Raw genomic sequence first — 17,054 nt, 5'->3', positions numbered from 1 at the left:
TGAAGATCTCCAGAGTGATTTTAGCAACATCAGAGCACTTCCATTAACTTCTGTATTATTATCTCCAGAAACAATAGAAAAGTGAGAACCAATTCTTGCCTGACTTAATAAGTGTTCTGGATAGACCTTACACTGAGGTTAGCAAGCAAAATTTTATCCTTGTGTTATTCTACTACTTAGCAAAAACAACTTTCTCTTTTTTATTCCTCCTCTTTACCTCTTCTGCTCCCTCCTTCTTTCCTTGTAATTGTTATTTTTCCTGGCTTATCAGTCTCTCCTGGAGGACTCTGAGTACCAGTAGGACCTATAAACTACTTATGAGATGGCTACCCCTTGCCCAAATGCTGTTCTGCAAGTTCAACCTTCAGTGTGCAGATACGCCCAGTCCTCCTCAGAACCGTCTTTTCCACTTCACCTCCTCTTGGTACTTAAATTCTACACCTATCAATTACTTTCCACCTTGAGGAGTTGGTTTCTATTTGAACAGGCAGCTGGAGGCAGTCAAAGCATGACTTAAAATGATCGTTTGCTATTGCAAAGCTCCCTTCATCCACAGGCTTACCATTAATCACACCGGAAAATAAAAGAATAATAAAGAGTGACTGCTGGCATTAATAAACCAACCAAACACAGCCAACAACAGAACCAACCAAACACAGCCATTGGGAACTGTTGTATTGCCTTATTACCTCTGAGTGATTGTCTAGCTGCCAGACCCTAACTATGCCCTCACAAACAAAAAGTTACACTCAGAGGGACACCCCAGACATCAGGAAGGCTGGCAGTGGGGTTCAGACATGGCAACATCTCTGGGCTTTGCAACCCAATATAACAGAGAGCTGGTTGGATTGTTAAACAAAATGTCAATTTATTACTATGCAATAAAAGGTAAGGTTTGTTAAATACAGGAATTGAAAAGCTAGTAAACTATTAGGCAAGTTGTTGTGTGACTCTTACATTACAGAAAAGGAAGCGAGGACAGTCACCCAGCTACCCCAACTGGACTAGTCACCCTTCTCTACTGTCACGGGTCCTTACATTCACAAATATTGGCAGGGACTCCTGTGTACCAGACAGACAGTTCTAGGAGATGGGGCCAGAGAAGCTGGCACACAAAGCCCTTGCCCTCTTGGAGTTTATTCCCATTGATTAGAAAGGCAAAGGCGTAAATAGATAAATGTCAAAGAGAAATAAGTACTAAGAAATAAAAGTAAAACAAAAAAGGAGAAGAAACAGCCGGTTGTTTAGGAACAGTCCCTCTGAGAAGGTGACATCTAAGCAGAGACTTGAGTGAAGAGAGGATAGGCTTTATGAGTCTCTGGGGCAACGGCCAGCCAGCAGAGGGGAAGCATGTTTCCGGCGCTCAAAGGAATGGGCTTTGCTTCCTAACAAACATTGTAACAAATTAGCACATCTTTACCCTCAACTAAGCACAGCACTTTATGAGATCGCCATTTTGCAATTGCCTATATAGAATCATTTTCAGGTCGCCATCTACATCCTCTGCCTTTCAGGCTTCCATTACAATAACCAAAGAACATAAACACAAGCCAAAAAGAGAGGGCTTGGAAGTAGAGGGCCATCAGCAGGCCAGAAACTTGTTTTTTCAACAAGAGAATTCCAAATGACCTTCCCTATGAGGAGATGGTTGTACTCTCTTAGCCTCCTGATAGGGGCCAATAGAAGTGGAGATGAGGGGGTCTTGCTTCGTTTTGACAAACATAAAAGGCCAATATGCATTTGACAGATTTGTTACAATTGTCTCTAGTGCTCTTGATTTTTAAAAACTAATAGGTAAAGCAAATCTTCCTAAATCCCTTTGCGGCAATATTAATGCACCCTGGAGATGCAACCACACCTAAACCCTTGGAACAGAAAAAGTGCATTTCTCCCTGTGCATTGACAGTTGTTAAAACCCACTGGGAGTGCTGGTTGATATTTTTACAGAGCAGTGGGAGGACCTGATCTGAGATGAAATTAGACATCTTTTCTTGAAAAGATTATACTGTGAAAGCCTCTTGCTTGGCTCCTTTGCACTAGCCTGGCTTCCTTCTCCTTTCCAAATACGCTAGTGTCCACTTCCTAGGTGACCAAGGTTGTTTTTTTATAACACCACTCATAAGATTTCATTAAAAATTCACACTTTAAAATAAATTTAACGTGAAATATCTCATACTATAGAAGAGTGTACCAAACACATGTCTGTGTTGTAAATAACCATAAAGCAAACACCGACGCGACCATGACCCAGGCTAAGAATCAGAAGGTGAGCACAACCTAGAAGCTTCTTACACTCCTCTCTCTGATGTCTCCTCCTTCTTCATCCCTGAAAAGTGAAATAACTGCATCCTGAATTTTGTACGGATTATTTCCCTCCTTCTTATTGTTTTGTCACATTTTAATGTGTCGCTGTGCAATAGCTTTCGTTATACAATAGTCTCATTTTGCCTCTATCTATACTTTGTGTAAAGGAAGCCAAACTGTATGCAATCCTTTGTGATAAACTTCTTTTGTTTAATATTGTGTGTGAGATTCATCTTTGGGTCCTTTGTCAATGATTGTTTTATTAATATCTTCCTTATCATTTTTATCTTAAGAAATACTTCACTATTCACTCCAAAGAAAAAACGATTTCGGGTTTAACCTACCTAACCTACCTTCCAAAAAAGAGAAAATTGGCCACCACTAGGGAGCCATCCTTTTTAATTTATCAATGGCAACACTTTAGGCTCCTTCATTCCTGCCTCCACTTGTTAGATTGTTAAATTGCACAAGTAATTTACATTCATACTTCTCTGTAATGCTCCCCATTTTCTGATAAGTTAGGCTCCAATTTATAGGCAAGGAAATTGATTACCAAAATCAAGTAATGAGGTTGAAGAGCCAGCATCTGAATCTAAAAACCTGAGGATTAGAAGAGACCTCAAAACTCATCTTTGAGCTCTCTTGTTCCACTGAGAAGATTAATCATATTTAGCCAGGGAAGGGCACAGCCCCAGCCATAACCAAGTTCCTGACTCCTAGGCCACGATCCCTTCCATTACCTGGTAAGGTTCTCCCCCATGTTGGAGTCACTTTACTGAAGCTTGTTAAAGCTCTGTAAAGAGGGTCAGGCTTGCTTTTGTACAAAGTGATAGATAAAATGGCTACTCAGCTGCCATCTCAAGAGCAATGCAGGCCCAAAGGAGAATAAGGACTGACTGACTTAGTAACCCAGCCCATACCTCTTTTGTAGCCGGTTGCTGATAAGGAACGGTTGAGTCAGGTGTAAACAGTTTTGAAGAACTGTGATGCCACTCCAATCCACAAACAAAGGAAACTGTCTTGCACCAGCAGATGTAGCAATGTCAGCTGCTTTTGCCCCAGGCCCTTTGATTTATCTATATCAGTGATTTTCAACCTTTTTTGAGCCACAGCACATTTCTTACATTGACAAAATCCTGGGGCACACCACCTACCAAAATGACACTCTAACACAGTACATATTATACATATAGTTAATAATATAGTTTCTGAATGTATTTATACTCACTTAGTGTGAAACCTGGGCCTGTTTCGATGAACACAAAAGGAATATCCTGGCAGGAATGGTAGAAAGACACACACGAAGCTCTTCCTCAACAGTTCTTAGTCTCTCTCTGTTTTTAGTTTTTATCGCAGTCAAGCTTGAGAAGCTCAGCTCACATAGATATGTGGTTGAAAACGGGAGCAATGTCAAAATAGCTTTGTTGGCCAGAATGGGGAACTCCTTGGCAACAGATAACCAAAAACTGTCCAAAGGAAGATCAGCAAACTTTAGCTTTAAAGTTAGACAACATTGTGATGCATTGTGATGCATTGTATATCACCCTCTGCGGGGGCCTCTTTTAAAAAGAAAAAGGTCAAATATCTATATATACCATCAGGATAGACATAACCAGCTGAGGCTGAGGCTTCATCTAGTGGTGGCAACATTTACCTCCAGTCCTGACCAGGATTAGAAATCGGGACCATAGGGAGGAGTAGCAGCTTCAACTACTCGCTGCGGCCACACAATGACAAGTGCACGGCAGCCCGAGCGGGGACCTTCCTGGGTGTGGATGAGAGGCGGCCTACTATTGGTTCATCGCTAGTGGTCGGAATGAATCCTAGAAGGTGATTGGTCAGTGAGCGTTCCCTGTGCCTCCACTCTTCCTGTCTCTGATAGCTGGAGGGATTGTGAGGGGAATGTTTATGTTCGGATGGAGGCAGCTGGCAGCGGGCCGGATAAATAGCCTCCGTGGGCTGTATCCCGCATGCGGGCCATAGTTTGGGGACCCATGTTTAATTTCCCCACAGCACACCTGACCATGTCTCACGGCACACTAGTGTGCCGCGGCACACTGGTTGAAAAACACTGATCTATATAACCCCTGCCCTTTCTCTCCCTTGGGGCTGACACCCTCTGCTGGTCTCAGCCCGCTTGCACCCAGGCGTTTTTAAAATAAATTTTCCTTTTTGAACACACTAGCCTGTGTTTTTGGTTTGGCCCGCGGTTTCTGCCTTTCACAAAGTCTGTATAGGATAGTTTCAAGTTTGTCTCTCAGTTAGAATAGGACATTCCCCATGTAGTAACCTCTGGTTAGAAGGGCAGAAGCAGGCTTTAGTTGAGATGAAAAGTGAACTAAAATCAAGGAGACAATTCTCAGAACATTTCACATTCTAAATCTGTTTACATTTTCTAAAGAAATTATAAAACTGTCTGCTGGCTTATGTTTTTCTGATGTTTTAGTTTACAGAGCACTTTCTCCTATGCTGTTCATTTACTGAACTCAGCAAATCTTCATTTAGTTAGGACTGTGGCAAATGGTTACGAGACACCTCCCTTGTGTCCAGAGAGGCAAACGAGGACACCACCTCTATCGTCCATGACATAGCATGACATATGCTGTGACTCCTCTAGGGCTGGAAGTAGCAGAGCAATGTGGATGTTAGGAGCAGCCTGGTGATCGGGATATTAGAGCTGGGTCATGAGCCATGGGTGAGATTCAACAGGTGGCAGTGGAAAGGCACGCACTCCAGGAGTGAGGTGCAGAAGCGGGAAGAAATGTGCAGTGGGAACTAGTGTCCCAGGGTGTGGGCTTTGCTATCTGGAGGACCTGGGTGTGCGTGGCAGTGCTGCTGTCTACGCCTGTTAGGTATGTTCTTTGAATCTCTCTGCCTCTGATTCCTTATAGCAAAACAGAGCATATGAATAGGGCACAGATTTTGGGTTGCTGTGAGGAGTAACAGATAAAGCATGTGGCAAAATACCAGACACGTGGAAAAGGCTACCTGCTATTATTTCAAAACCTGTAAGTAGCCTGACAAGGCTGGCCAGTGTATTAGGGTCACAGTGTCCATGACAAATAAGCCGGATTTTATTCACTGACAAGGGAGAAGGTTTCTGAGCAAGGCAGTAATATGCTGAGATGTGTTTCAGGAAATAACCAGCAGTATTATGGAAGAAGACAGTCTGGAAGCAGAGAGCCATCTACTCACTGGTGTGAAGAAAGGTTTAACGGTTTGTGCCCTGTGTGTGTGCTTCTGTTTCATCTACAGAACGCTGGTTCCCTGATAGCAGCACCCTGCCCTGCTTATTTCCTTGGGGGCCCAGTGCCAGAGTGCAGCCGGCTTCACTGCATCACCAGATGAATGAATGAGGAAAACTGTGACCCTTACAATGCTACGCAGCTGTGGGCAGCAAAAGTATGGTTGACTCATTTCACAGATGAGGAAAGTAAACACCAGAAGGCTGGGTGACTTGCCCTTGTCCCTCAGCAGGAGGCAGCCCAGGGTGAGAAAGGAGGATTTTTTCCTATGTTCAGGAACCTGTCCTATCAAACTGACAGAGCACTTTCTCCTATGCTGTTCATTTACTACAACTCAGCAAACCTTCATTTAGTTCGGACTGTGGCAAATGGTTACGAGACACCTGCCCTGTGTCCAGGGAGGCAAACGAGGACACCACCTCTATCGTCCATAACATAGCATGACACATGCCGTGACTCTTCTAGGGCTAGAAGTAGCAGAGCAATGTGGATGTTAGGAGCAGCCTGGTGATCAGGATATTAGAGCTGGGTTATGAGCCATGGGTGAGATTCACTTTACGTTAGTTCACCTCAACCAACAACAGTAGATTAATGTTCTAAGAAAAGAATTTGAAGCCCAACTGAGTAAATAATAATAATGATGATAATGAGTGAATTTCAAGTCTGATTAAAAAGTTTAAAAGTTCTGTTGATACACACTAGATGGCAGTATCTTGCACCATTTTAAGGACAGTAACAGCAGCAGCCACATCCCTCCGGTGAGGGTCTGTAGAACCGGGCCCTAAGCTAGGGCTTGAATTTATTATTTGATGTATGCCTCACAACCACTCAATCTGATAAATTAAAATCTCCCAGCAAAAAGCATCAAATCCATCTTGCAGAAGCCTGAGGCCCACCAGCCTTCCTATTGCCAGGGTGGGTGTGGAAAGAGTTTCAGCTGGCTGCTTTGCCTTTTCACTCAAGACACTGCAGGGGAAGCATTGATTCCTAGAAGCCTCTCAATTAGGGCTTTTCTGAGTTAAGGAGGTGTGGCAGGATAGAGGCTTCCCCTGGGCCTCAGAATGGGCCGGCACTCCCATCTGCCTTCTCTCCCAGTCCCTGCCTTCAGCTAAATTGGGCCAGCCCTGCGCACACTGGTGACAGCCCACACCTGCCACTGCCGAAAAGCCCTCTTTCCAGGATCTATCATTTAATGGCAAATAATTATGGAGCACCCACTCTGCACCAGGCATTCTACCCCGAATGCCAGCCTGCCACCTCCACATACCTTTACCCCCATGATCCATCCCCATCCACCTCCTCTTCCAGACTCCTCAGGGCTCGTGCTTGCTGTGCCTGAGCCTGAATACTCACAGCCTGGCTGTTTCTCCCTTCTCAAGCCCAAAGGGGTTGCCCCGGCTGTTCCCAGGGCCTGAGAAAGCACCAAGGGATCTCTGCTAAAGCAGTAACAGATAAATGTGCCATGTCTCCCCAGGAAACGGCATAGTGGGACTTTAACAGATCTATGCTGTGGTTGGCATTTTAAAGGTTAATGCTGTGGGCCTTCAGAAGAAGAATTGAGAAGCAGTAGATGTTATGCTTTAAATCCTCCCACAAGGCAGAGGGTCTTGTCAGGAGGATTGCCCTGGGCCTGTGCATTGACTATGTGAGCAATACAGTCTTACAGTGACTCTATCCCACACAGGTGTCTGATGACTGAGCCCGGACTTGCTCAGACCTCATAAATACAACACACAGTTAACAAAGGAACAGCAACAACATTAATTGCTAATGTTTGTTAACTACACCTTTAACTTGTACAATAACTCAATGATGCAGATACACATATTATCCCCACATTTCAGATAAGGAAACTGAAGCCAGAGAGTTCATTTTCCCAGGATCACAGAACGAGAAAGTAGTAGGGCTCAGCTCCCATCCAGAGCCTGTGCTCCGGACCTTCCTCCACTACCCACCCAGTTTTTCCCCAAACTCCAAACTGACGTTAAATATGAACTCCGTTCGACCCTGGTTATGGAAAGCAGCCCCTCCTCCCAAACACACACACACACACACACACGCACGCACACACACACTCATGCACACACAACCCTTCCACTGAAGGCAGCCGGCTCTGATCCTGTCTGGTTCAGGCTGTCGGCCAGTGAGAGTTATTCCAACAATTAGTTCTGAACTGCACTGTGTAAAGGAAGCACCGAGACTTGAAAGTTGGCCGTTGCCCTTGGCATTGCTACATTTTGCTTTTATACAAACAATGCATGTGGGGTGCTCAGGTATGTTCATATGGTGACACAGACAAGACTGTGGAGCTTCCTGATGACACCTGCATTTGAACGTTCTTCATACTCTCTTAAGAAAGTATAAATTGCGCTTTCATGGCTCCTACACTTTCCACAGCCATCTCTGTGAAGGTCAACACACAAAGGCTCCTTGCATGTTGAGGACACTGTTTACCTGTAGGGTCTCCAAGGAGTATAAGCTCAAGAATGGGGACTCCATGCTACGGGGGTTTCACCTTCACGCTGACAAGCACACACGGTTGGTGTTCAAAAAATGTTAGCTGACACCAATAAAGTGTGACCACACCCCAGGGAGGGTAGAAGGTGGGCTCAGGGAAGAATGGGTCTCTCTTGGTTCCTGCCACTCACTGCCTGGGACAGCCTCCCGCTCCCATCCTGGTTTCACCGCCCCTCACTGGTGCTCCCTCACTGCGCCACACTCAAACAGAAGGAGGTGTGAGAAAGCACACCTAGGGCCGAAAGCCATCATGAGTAAAATCAGATGGGAAGAAAGGACCACAGCACTGCAGAAAGAGCCAGCACAGCTGGTATGAACAGGATGCAAGGTTTTTCAAGACCGCGTGTAACAAACAAACTGGCTGCTATAGAAAACAAAGTAACGGGCAGCGACTCCAATACAGAAACTTGACTCATCTGAGCCTCGAGGTCACAGGCTTGAAAAAAAAACTCACCTGCCTAAATTTGAGAACAGTGCTGAAGATTTATGTATTTTTTTTTATTTCACTAGGTAAGAAGGGTGGAGAGAAATGGGGGGGAGGAAACGTTAATGAGTTGTGTGGAGAATGAGGGGAGAGGAAACTTATTTTTAAGACTAACAGCTTATTAATTAACTAACAGCAAATAAAAAGCCTACATTTAGGATCTGCCCAGTCTGAGTTACAGATTAAGTTCCCTTGCCTGGAAAACATAACGTGGAAGAGCAAGGGTGATTATTTGCTGTTCTACTCGGACCTGTCCACGATTCTTCTGTCTAGTAGTTTCTAATTGGCTAGATGTGTTCACAGTGACTGGCCCACCCTCACTGCCTTGCTCCTGCCTCTTTTGGGGGCTTTGAAGCACTCACCAGAGCTGTCATTTTCTATTTGTTGGTGTGGTTCTCTCAAAAACCTTTGTCTGTTAACTAGATTATGTTAAGCTCCAAAAAGCAGGGACTGAATATGAATTTGTTCAACATTGTGGCCCCATCACTGGGGGTTGAGATAAAAAGGGACCGATAGCCTAAAACAGAATGCATGCTTCCTCAGAACCCCATGCATTCCTGCGTGCCAACTATAGACAGGTACAGAAGACAGCCTGTCCCCTGGCTGGTACTAATTACCCCACAGCAAAACACACCATTCTTCCAGTTCACGTCAGGAAGCAAATCTAAACTCACCACATCCTAACCTTAAGCACCCCAGGAACTTCTTTGGAAATAAGCAATGGCAGGTGTTAGCTGGCAACACCACTGTCACTGTCACTCATGGGTGGGGGGCTGTGGGTTCTTTTTCTGCCGCCTCCTTGCCACACGCCACTCTCCTGTTACTGGTACTCATAAGAACTTGAGTTTTCAACTGTCCAGTTGTATTTTCTGGAGAAGAGTCTGTGAAACAGGAAGATCAAGACTAAGAGTCCCAGTTAATTCAGAACATCATTTGATCTGTTCAATTTCCCCGGCCTCCCTCAGAGAACGTTTCTGTGGGCATCGACACGCAGCAATATAACCGTCTGATTTAGTGTTTCTTTCTTTCCTTAATTTGTTCCCATGGCTCTTATGTTCTAGGTGTTCACATGGCACTTTAATTTAGTGCTTGTTATTATTTATTACACCTTATGCAATGTCTTATCTCTGAACAAGATTATAAAAACCTCAAGGGCTGGAACCAGCTCCTAGCAAGATATCTCATAAACCACTCCATAAGTAGTTTACTGTACTTGACTGGTCGCCCCGCTTATTTTTGAGAAACTGAAATCACCGAGGAAGGAAACAGGAATGGAAAGGAAGAGCAGAAACAGAATCTTCTCCACATAGCAAAGCCCGACCCATCAAATTTATAGTAGCCAAGAAATTGCCTTTGCTCACTTGAGTGTCCACAGTAAATGTTGCCCTTGCTATCGTCCGAGGGTGGCTGTCAGCCCCGGAGGCTACGTAGGATCCTACCCTGACTGGCTCGCGGTTCCTTGGCTAAGATCCAGCCCAGCTGGTTAGCAGATGTTTTAGTCGTGCTGCTCCCCTTTGCCGGCATCTGGCTGACACAGGTGCAGTGGTTTCCTGACCTTGTCAATGAATAAATCACTGTGGGTCAATGACCAAAGGGTTATCATGTGGGTGCACCCCAGACTTCAATAGTGATGTCAGAACTGCGCCTCTGTTCTCTGCTGTGAATTCAATTCTAAGTCAGCCTCTGGCCAACCAAGAGTCTCCCCAAGGCCCGGGACACAGGGCCCAGTAGTTACCACTGAGCTGCACTTCCTCACCTGCCGTCACCTTGACCTTGGCCAACAAAAGCAACAGTGGGAAAAATCATTTCTGTAACCATGTTGCCTTAAATTCCAGGAAACACATAAAGATAAAGCTACAACTGCACCCCTTGTAAGGAACCCCAAGTTAGGCCTCTGTTCCCTCATTAGGGGTCAACCAGGAATTGGAAGTTTCTCGCTGACATTCTGGAGTCTAAACTCTCTATTCCTTCCCAGGGCCTTTTTTATCTTTGACTCTCCATCCGTTACATGTCTGTGTGCTTAAAATTGGACTTCTTTTTAAGTTAGAAAATTAAATTTAATGGGGTGACATTAATCAATGAATACATAGGTTTCATGTAAATATTTCTATAGTATTTGAACTGTGTTGTGTGCCCATCACCCACAGTCAAATCATTTCTTGTCGTCGCTGTATATTTGTCCCTCTTAACTCCCCCTCCCCCCACCTCCTCCCCATAACCCCTCCCCTGGAACCACTGCACTGGTATCTGTGTCCATGAGTCTGTGTTATATCCCACCTATGTGTAAAATCATAGTTCTTAGCTGTTTCTGATTTACTTATTTCACTCAGTATAATGTTCTCAAGGTCCACCCATGTTGTCATAAATGGCGATGTCATCATTGCTTATGTCTGAGCAGTATTCCATAGTGTATATGTACCACATCTTCTTCATCCAGTCCTCTATCGAGGGACACTTTGGTTGTTTCCATGTCTTGGTCACTGTAGTGTTGGAATACAGGCCTCTTAGAAAAAACTGACCCTGTATTTTCTGGGGAAAATATTATTTTGTAGCCTTCCTATCTAAAAAAGGAAAAATTTTAAAAATCCTTTAAATTAAAAAAAAATTGGACTCTTGATGGTTTCCTAAAATAGATTCACTTTTACTTATTTTTTGGAAACAGTAAAATCATTGTGTTGTAATTTCTCACCAGATGTGCACTCTACACACAATTATGATACGAATAGCCTTTACATTTTATGAAGCAGGCACATTTTCCAAGATTCTTTTTATTTTTGCTTCTTATGCCCTTTTAAATACTAGTGATTCAAGAACACATTCTAATTGTATAAAGCTTTTTAAATATAAAAATATGCAGAATAAACACAGAGCACCCTGTTATTATATTTCTAACCCCAATTTCCTTCTTTCCCCATTGTTAACATAAATAAGCTTCCAGTTCTATTTACAAGCCTTTTTTTAGAAGAATGGATATATGTACTTTAAAATTTTCATGTAAATGAGATTATACTATGTGTATTCTTCTGCAGCTTGCCTTTTTATATAACAGCATAGCTTCAAAGTCTTATTTCTATATATGTAGAATAATATAATAATCTTATTATTGTACATAATCTAGTAAGCTAGGTGGGTCATTTCCAAGTAAAATTATGAGAAATGCTACAAAAATATATTTGAACAACAATCTTTGTGCACATAAACATTTTTGAAGACCAAATTCCTAGAGATGCAACTGTGTATCAGAAGGTATGTACATTTTAGAAGCTTTGTTGAGGTATAACTCAAATGCCATAAAACTTACCCATCTCAAGCGGATATTGTTATATAACACTTACACTAATATGATTACTAGTATGTATAAGAGTTGTGCAATCGTCACCGCAATTTTTTTTCAATTGTTTCCATCATGTATGCCCATTAACTGTCACTCCCCATCCCCACCAAACCCACCACCTCCAGCCTTAGGCAACTACTAATCTACCTTCTGTCCTTAGTTTTATTTATTCTGGACATTGCATGTAAGTGTCACTATGCACTATGTCCCTGTTTGTGTTTGCTGCCTTTCACTGACATTGTGGAATGTATCAGTACTTTGTTCCTTTTTATGGCCAAATAATATTTCATTGCATGGATATACATTTGCTTATCCACTCACCGGCTGATAGACATTTGGGCTATCACTTGTTAGCTGTTTGCGTTTCCATTTTTTAGCTATTACAAATAATGCTGCTATGAATATTTGTGTGCAAGACTTTGTGTGGATGTATGTTTTCATTTCTCTTGGGTAGACACTTAAAAGTAGAACTGCTGAGTCATTTGATAGATCTATGTTTAACTTTCCAGGAAACTGCCAGACTTTTCCAAAGTGGCTAAGCCATTTTACATTATCACCAGCATCCTTGTCAACACCTGTTGTCTTTTTGATGATCTCCATTCTAGCAAATGTAAAGATAATGTTTTAAAATTGACTTTACCAATTTGTATTCCTACTGACAGTATGCATATAAGTGTACCTGTTTCTACACATCCTCACCAACAATATCAATTATCGATCTATTTAATTTTTGCTTTCTGAATATATTTTCAAATTACCTCACTGTGTTTAAATTTGCATTTTCCTGATATTAGTGACATTGAGCATCTCTTCATGTGTTGATGGTCCATTTGTATTTCTTTTTCTGTGAATGGCTTGTTTGGACATTTTTTATTGGACTGACAACTATAGACATTCTGTATGTAACATATTATTCATTTGCTGACATATATGTAGTATACCTTAGTCTGCTACTTGTCTTTTAATGTTTTTTATACCAAAAAAGAAGTTTATTTTTCACCAGCTAAGTCTGTCAGCTTTCTTCATTATAGATTTTGTGTTAGATGTATTGCTTAGAAAACTCTTCCACTTCCAGGATTATAAAAAAATACTCCTTTATATTTTCTTCTAATAGTTCTATAGTTTTATTTTTTATCCACTTTGATAAATTTGGAAATTAGTCTTACATATGATATTAAATAGAATACATATTTATTTGGTTATAATGGCCCCCAAACCTTTCATTGAATCATTTATCCTGTTGTAACTAATTTGAAATAAAATTCTATCTCGATCATAAATTCCACTATGTAAATAAGTCTCCTTCTGGACTTTATTACATTCTATTGATCTATTTGTCTACTCTGAACCAATATTCACGCAGTTAAATGACTATTTCTTGAAAGTGTTTTATATCAGACAAGACCCCTTTCATAATTCCTATTTTAAAATAAAATCCCTCTGTAAATCTTTATAAGTGTAATGAAAACGTTTGTGGTTCAATGAGACTCATACTATAAGAAATACAAGGTAGAGTCACATCAGGGGTAAAATGGAAAATCCAGGGTAACTCAACATCCTTTCGCTCTATCACTACTCAAAATGCAGGAGCACTTTTCTACTCCAGCAATTCCAGTGTACCTCATGCCGATTTTGACCTCTATTTCCATTTGCCATCAAGAACCAGTACTCCTTAAAGACATGTAGTCCTATGTCTGTCAGGAAAGAAAAATAGGATGGTCTGAAACATCATACTGTTGTAACAAAATAAGGATACATTCATAAACTGTTAAAAGTAATATTATAAAAAACTCAAAAAAATAAAAAGAGGAATAAGCTTGAAAAGCTTCCACTAGCTAAGTTTTAATATTCTGAACTAAAAAAAGAGGTGGAAATTTTAAGTTGAATATATATAGAAGGCCACAGATTCATGATACTAAAGAGAAAAAGGAAATGTAATGGAAGGGAGGAAGGGAGGGAGGGAGGGAGGCAGGCAGGGAGGCTGGGTAAGATTATACAGCCCAGGAAACATGATGAAGTATAATTGAATTCTTAGTGAGATATGATAATATATATGGCCATAATAATAGTAGGGAAGTTTTTTTAAAGTAAAAAAAAAATATTAGACAGTTTAAAACTCAAAAATTTATTTATAAAACAGACTTTTAAAAATATGTTTAGTAGGCCCAGCGTGTGGAAGTCCCGGGTTTGATGCCTGACCAGAGTACACAGGAAAAGCGCCCATCTGCTTCTCCACCCTTCCCCCCCTCTCCTTTCTCTCTCTCTGTCTTCCCCTCCCACAGCCAAGGCTCCATTGGAGCAAAGTTGGCCTGGGTGCTGAGGGTGGCTCCATGGCCTCCGCATCAGGCTCTAGAATGGCTCCTACTGCAGCAGAGCAACGTCCCAGATGGGCAGAGCATCGCCCCCTGGTGGGCATGCTGGGTGGATCCAGTTGGGCGCATATCGGAGTTTGTCTGTCTGCACCCCCCTTCTCACTTCAGGAAAAAAAATATATGTTCAGCATTGTATTCAATTGTACTAATTTTATGTGTTGACTTGACTGAGCTACAGGGTGACCAGACTATAAACATCACATCTATGTCTAGATGGTTTTTCCAAATGAGACTGGCATTTGAATTGATTGGTGGACTCAGTAGATGGCGCTCTCTAATGTGGGTGGGCATTATCCAATCAGCTGAGGGCCTAATAGAATAAAAAGGCAGACGAAGGGAGGTTTTGCTCTCTCCAGGCAAAGCAGAAACACTGGTCTTCTCCTGCCCTTAGGCTAGGATTTATACTATCAACTTCCCTAGGTCTTCATACTCAGACTTAATTAACTACACCACTTGCTCTCTTGGGTCTTCAGTTTACAGACGCCAACTGTGGGATTTCTCAGCCTCCATAACTGCATGAACCAATTTCTCAAATACGTAAACCTTGCTTTATACATATATTTATACCATGGTTTTCAGGTTATGACACAATTCCATTCCTAACAACAGTGACATAACCCAAATTTTGGTGTAAGTGGACACACACCCTAGCCTAAGTCACTTACCTATCCTAACACAGTTATGAAATCATAATCTAGAACATAAAAACACAACTAAGCCACAGAAAAAGGAAAAGGACATAAATACACTGTACTGTACACTATACTGTAAGTAACAGAAAAAACAACAAAAAATGAGTGTAAAAAAAATCCCTTACCTTTATTCCTGTGACTGGCTTGCACCCTGGAAGGGGCATTGCAAGGTGGGAGAGAGTGACCTATTGGGAAAAGGAAGCTGGAGAGGCAGGAGAACCTGCAGAAGGTGCTGGAGATACTGGGTCAGGTAAATCAGGATTGCCTAAGGAACATGCAGGAGATGCTGGAGATGATTCGACCTGTACTACAAGTGTTTCATCTTGAGAAGCAGCTGATGTAGAGGGTACAGGAGCTGTTGCAGGCCTCTCTACCTTCTTAAAGACTTGTTCCAGGCTAGTCTGGAAGTACTACGTAGTCTATATAGTATGATGCTAACAGCGTAAGCCAAAACACTCATGTCTCAATTTTTTAAAGTGTTTAAGGGAGTAAGCATTGTAAACTCAACCTCATATGTCAAGGCTGTCGTAACCGGAGGACCTGCTGTATGTACCTTTCCTGTTTACCCATTTCCCCCAGCGCTGTTTCTCTGAAGAACCCTGACAGATACATCAAGCATGGTTCATGTGCTTTTTAAGGAGTTTGAAAGGTTCAACACAATTAGGCATGCTAAATCAGTAACTGCAATTTAAGTTGTTTGAGGCAGTTTAATTAAATTCACAATAAATGTTTAAATGCTCAAGAAAAAAAAATGGTGTTACCTTCTTTCCTTCCCAAGTAACGCCGGGTTACATACGGGAGGTCCGTACACGGGCAGGCTGGCAGCCAGGCTTTCCCTGCGAGAAAAGCTGCAACTATGGAGAGGAGGAAAACAATAATGTGCTATTGGGTTAGAATCGGGGATGTTGCTGCTACCTAATGATTTTCAATAACCATCGATATAAAAAAAATATCAATGTGAATGTACAAATACATATTTACACTTAACACACACAAATATATTTACATTTCCTAACCTTGAGGGGCCTAGGAGCAATAACATCCCAGTAACAATCAGCATACTTCCTATAAATAACCAAACACCGGTTTAATTGGCAAGGTGATTAGCAACCACGATCTTGCTAGAAAATCTAGACATTCAAACCATCCCCAATTGATAATCAGAATGCATCTTCTCATGAGAAAAAAAAAATTAGAAATTGTAATTATGAGACTGGCTTATAAAGTTTTTTATATCATAAGACTTCAAAAAGAAAACACTCGTTTCTCATTATACTAGTAAATGTGAGCCTGGTAGTAATATTCTAATACTTCTTTTAGTTGTACTATATTCAGCATTACAAGTCTTATCAAACACATTGATTTCCCTCTGTATTCTTTCAAATCTATTACAGGAAGTCCGAGTTACCAATATCCAACTTACATACACCTGTACTGATGAAGAGTGCCATAAGGCTACTGATCAACTGCAATGGACATCAGTGAAAATATCATAGTTACTTGACTCCCATGGCAAAGAATGAACCAATGAAGACCTTATAGAACTAGAGCAGCAGATGACAGCATTTAGGGAAGAAAACAGGGGACCTACAAACTCCAGAACCAAAAGTTTTCTACAAGTTAGCTGATGTTTTTCATCTACTGAAGCAGGAATGGCAAAGTCAGAAGAGCAAGATCTTGAAAGAGAGGTTCACCAAAGTTTACCGTACAGTTACTGAGATGCTACAGGGCCATTTGTGATGAGAAAAAGAAAAGCTCTGCACAAACCTCCCTTGATGCTACTTCAAGAAACTGACTGCAGCAGCAGAGTCAAACCCTGACTGTCTAACGCCAGTCCCCTCCTCTGTAACAAGTCCTTCATCTTCTGCATCATCCAAGATTGTTTAAGGTTGTATTTAAAAATGTTAAGTATTTTAAATGTTAATGTTTAACATTTAAAAATGTTATAGTCACAGAAAGGTAAAAATGACTACTATGTGAAGACAAACATCTAAGTTGCATTTAATAGGTAAATGTATCTGTTCTAACTCACATACAAATTCAACTGAAGAACAAACCCACAGAACCTACCTCGTCTGTAACCCAGGGACTGCCTGTACTACATAT

The sequence above is a fragment of the Saccopteryx bilineata genome, chromosome 5, assembly GCF_036850765.1.
Source record: "Saccopteryx bilineata isolate mSacBil1 chromosome 5, mSacBil1_pri_phased_curated, whole genome shotgun sequence".
Taxonomy (NCBI): Eukaryota; Metazoa; Chordata; class Mammalia; order Chiroptera; family Emballonuridae; genus Saccopteryx; species Saccopteryx bilineata.
This window is presented reverse-complemented; position numbering follows the sequence as displayed.